Here is a 5241-nt window from a genome sequence, read left to right as displayed (position 1 = left end):
GCATCTACAAGGACAAGGTGGTGGCTCCCAGGCATCTCAGTTTGCCCCCCACTTTGTCCTTGTAAATTGTAATTATCCCTAAATATATCCATGCAAGAAAATCTATATAAAGGAAAAAACCTCCTAAAGAGGGAAAAAATGCCCCGGCGGTCCTAGTGTGTTTATACACATCACTACCACATGTATATGGTAACATCATCAATTGGACACCTTGTCATTAATTGGTTGTGGTTTGCAATTTTGGTAGTTGGCCCAAATTTTGGACATGTGCCAAATCATTCCATATTTGACATTCTAGAAGCTCATGCTTTGTAGGTTTGGCATTTGCTTTCAATGCTCAAATCCAAATTTCATGGCTCAATTTATCACTTTTATCATTACTAGGTTAAAAAGGCAATAAAATTACTAAGAATTATTATTAATTGGCCAAAAGAATTACCAAAAACATTCCTCACACTCATATGTACATACTCTCACCCTAGGCATCTCACCTGTCAAAATTTGCCAATATGGCTCAATACTATGCCTGCTAAGAGCAAGACTTTACTAAACATTGACCAAAAAGAAAACACTTAAGCATCAAACACACTTTATACAATGTACACATAATCACTCATCATCTTTTAGTATGAGATCTTCCAATATAATGCTCCAGCTTTGGTTACTCGCCCCTTCCATTCTGAGTCGCCCTAGATGAAGGTTTGTGTTATGTGCATGGGTAAAAACAACATGTCTATGCAAGGCCATGAAATTTGGCCCTATCATGCATATAAAGGAGATGCACATTAGGAGAAATATGGACTTTGCATGGGCCTTGTAAGGAATCCTAATTTTTAGGGATTAAGGCTAATGTTGTGTAGGGTTCAGGGGACAAGGACATTCAAGAAGCTAGTTTTGAGTAGACTTTTCTAGCCTTTTTTTTAGACACATGTAGGATGTGGACCTAAGAGGTCACTTTCTCTCTCTAGCTTTTGGAAAGTGAAGGGAGTAAAGGGGTGGGGCCACATCAGCAAAAATGTGGGTCACTAAGAGCCAAAATTTGACTTCTTTTCAAAAAAGTTACTTATTTTTGACTTAAAACTCCCTCCCAACATATTTACACATCAAAAAATCATTTTTTGGCATTTTTTTAAACCTACAAACACTAAAAGTCCACTTTTTCAAAAAACAAATCCCCCCCAAAAAAAAAACCTTTGTTCTCTCCTCCTCCTTCCTCCTCTCTCCCTCTCCTCTCCCTCCCTACCCCCTTCTCTCCTCCTCCTCCCCTCTCTCTCCCTCTCCCCCCCTGCCCCCTTCTCTCCTCCCATGTTCCTCCCTCTCCCTCCCCCCTCTTTCTTTTCATTCTTTGCTTCCTCACGCAGCAGCTGCCATGGTGCTCACGGACATCACAAATCGTATGCCTCCACCACCATGTACTCTGCACAACAAAAGTTTACATATTGCTTGTCCGCGGTGTTTGCACCGAAGGCCGCACGTGAGGGTGAGCAGAGGTCATCCCAAGATCGTCCTACTGTCGGTGAGACGAATGTGTATGGTTCTTCAATATCTTGGGAGGGGACAAGTAGGCTTGTTAGGCTATTGCAATTGGTTGTGTATGGGTGTAGGTGCTTCTTTGCATTCGTGGATGCACGAATGTCAAGCTCTTCAACTCAAAACAGTGGCATTACAAGAAACAGTGGGTGCAGGTTAGAGATGTCAAGTGTCACCACTTTTCCTCTAAAACAGCCTTCTTTGTTACATCTTGCAGGTAGGTGCTTCAAATCCAGCCTTATTAGAGGTGGGTAATCTCATCCTAATGCAAGAATGGCTCAAGGAACTGGCATAACATGAAGCTTTTACGGTGGCACAAAGCTCTTCTCACGCAATGTGGCTCCCACTACACCAAAAATCACTATGCTAACATGGAGAGATCCCTAGTAGGACAATACAACAGCTTTTCATCAGCAGCACACCCTTTCCTAACATGAGGGCACCCCCATCAGAGATATTTTTATATGATAGGTCACCCCATGAGCATACCATGTCATGGAATGGATGTAAGAACTATGACTGCACTACCCCTTGGAAGTTGTTCACGAATGTATGTTTATCAAAGTTAATGAGAAGAAGTTTGGACTTTTTTGTTTGTTGATGTGTAAGAGCACTCTTGGTCTACCGTATTTTAGATTGTTTGATAAGTTAAATAAGATTTGTAGTCATTTAAAGTGTCATTTTTTTTTTTGGTAAGATTGTACATGAGAAGACATGATAAAGTACAAGAGATCTTGACGGAATAAACCTCGATGAGATTCCCACCATGCACTTGTGACACCATACCTCTCCTTGAACCCTTTGACTTCTATCGTTGTGGGGAGTCCAATGGGGGGCTATTTTCAAATTTTTAGCATAACTTTTTTTTGAAGGAAATTTTGGTTATTCTAAAGTTTATACACAGTCTAGGAGTTCATTCTGATTGTTTTTCTTCAGTTTCAAATTTTGACCGAGTGCACTCCTTGGAAGCCACTTTTGAAGGTGTTAGGGCGAGATTTTGGGAAAGTTTTGTATGTAGGAAATACAGTCCTTAACACAATAAAAAACAATGGTTCTTTGAGAATTTTCAGATTCCATGGTTTTAATGCTCGTTGGAGCCCATAGATTAAGAAAAAAGTAAAAAATGTATGTTTTACATCATTTTAAAATAAATTGTCAGCTTGCACGTTGATTTTTGGAGAATGAGAGCAAGATATGATTTTTTCTCATCACATGATGGTCGAAGAACGCGATGAGATGAACAAATTCATGTGACACAAGCCCAGACAGATTCGGAGCCGATTGAAATCTAGAAGCTATTGAAAGCAACCGAAAAGTTCAACACTTAAAAAAAAAAAAAAAACCTTAACACTTGAATCATGGCCATGCATCAAAAATATGCTCACATGGTGAAGGAGGTGCTTCAAGTTATGGAAATCAGTATAAAATGCAAGCAATAGCGTTGGAGGCTATTCAAGAAGTTGTAGAGGCTCACATCATTTCAGATGACTTTGCAATGACATTTTTGCCATCCTAAGGGGCAAACAAAGCTAGAAAATGCAAAAAAAAGGGTGGCCACAAGGGCGCACAGATGAGCCATCCAAAACTGCTGGATGGGCCATCTGCGCGCCCTTGTGGCCACCCTTTTTTTTGCATTTTCTAGCTTTGTTTGCCCCTTAGGATAGCAAAAATGTTAATAGCTGATGAAACCAGATGTTTATGTAGCATGAGACTAGATTTTTATATTGTCCAATGTGATTTGGCATTTTGGTGCAGGGAACTAGTAAGTTGAGTTGAAGGAAGGCATACTGTGCTTGAAAAGTTAAATTTTACATTCATCTCACCTTTTCCAAGGTCCTGGAGTGCAACAATAGCCAAATTATTGAAAAAAAAGGGTGGCCACAAGGGTGCGCAGATGGCCCATCCAACAGTTTTGGATGGCTCACTCGCGCGCCCTTGTGGACACCCTTTTTTTTGCATTATATGGCCTTGTCTACTCCTTATAATAGCAAGAATGTTAATATTTGATGAAACCAGATGTTTATGCAGCATGAGACCAGATTTTTATAATGTCCAATGTGATTTGCCCTTTTGGTGCAGGGAACTAGTAAGTTGAGTTGAAGGAAGGCATAATGTGCTTAAAAAGTTCAATTTTAGGTTCATCTCATCTTTTCCAGGATCCTGGAGTGCAGCAATAGCCTAATTATGCAAAAAAAGGGTGGCCAAAAGTTCCACATATGGCCCATCTAGCAGTTTTGGATGGCTCACTACGCACCCTTGTGGCCACCTCTTTTTTTGCATTATATGGCCTTGTCTGCACCCCAGGATACCAATTTTTTTTAGATTAAGTGAAAGCAAATCTTTATGCAACATGACAGTACAAATTCCACTTCTTTTCACTCAGATGTAATTAGAGCTCCCCCCCCCCCCCCCCCCCCCCCCTTTCTTTGTGTTCAAAGGTCCGGAGCATTCACTATGTAAAATTTTCCTATATCATGTGCGTTCACTAGAATGGATTAAAAGTACCCCTTATAGGCCTTATCTACACATGTTTCTACAACTTTACAAGAATATAAAATCCCTTCTGTTGAACATATGCGCTATGTTACATATACTTTAGTGAACTCCCCATGTCAACGGCCTCACAAATCCTGTGCACTAAACATTAAACACTAGAAATCGACCAAACAAGGAGCCAATTTTTACTTCCTTGTGTCCACCTAGTGTTCTTGGGAATGTTTTGGTTAAGCCATTCTTTGGTATTTGAAACCACATGTGACCCCTATTGTTATAGTATCCAACCAAAGGTTTCTTGATTGGAAGTTTACATAGGCTCGAGTGGTACATATCTTCTATGTTAACAATGCATGCATCTATAATTTATGTTTAGACTTTCTCTATCCAAATGAGCTACATGGTAAAAATAAAATCCGGAATTTAACAGTTAAGTTCACAAGGTGATAGCTATTGGTATCATCTTTAACAATACCAAAGAAATAGCTACCAATAGCTAATGAATAGGGATATTTAAGAAGATTTCATACCAAAAAATTGTCAACACTACTCAAAAAGTTGGAAACTCAAAGGCTTTACAATATATGTATGATGAAACAAGAATCAATAATAAGTCACCCCTATACATAGACACCTCCATCTCAAGTGATCATTTCTCTAATCAAGCTTGGCATATGCATAGTATGGAACCAATAACATGTTGGAAAGCAAGAGTTTAGCTTTCTTAACTTGTGAAACATTGCTAATGATATATATTCAACATCCCCAAATGAGGACATCTTGACAAAGTTTATGATCCACTTTAATAAGAATAACCATTAATGATTAAACTGAAATCAAAATATTGCTTGAATTTCTTCAAGGTGGAGTGATTAAGACTTGCGACTTGAATCATCGTACAAGCAAATCAAAATATCCATAAAAGTAAACAATATTTCTCAGATCTGTATGAAACTTCAGTAATCTAAATTGAATACTCCCACTCAATGCGACACCATTTTAAAAAAAACATATTTATATTGCATTTATAGAGGAATCCAGCCTCATGAAAAATAATTACAAATGGAGACAATGTTGTTGCTGTTAGGCTTCTCTTACAAGTATTTGTCTTCCTCATCTAGAGATTCATATACACTTGAGTATTTGTGTGTCTATAACACTAGGGAAGATAGTAGTACTATATGGATGGCTTCTATGAGAGCTCCTAGAGAGTCCCTA

This window comes from Adiantum capillus-veneris, chromosome 27 (assembly GCF_014529385.1).
Source record: "Adiantum capillus-veneris isolate H3 chromosome 27, ASM1452938v2, whole genome shotgun sequence".
Classification (NCBI taxonomy): domain Eukaryota; kingdom Viridiplantae; phylum Streptophyta; class Polypodiopsida; order Polypodiales; family Pteridaceae; genus Adiantum; species Adiantum capillus-veneris.
The sequence above is the reverse complement of the archived record's forward strand: the minus strand, read 5'-3'. Positions refer to the sequence as shown.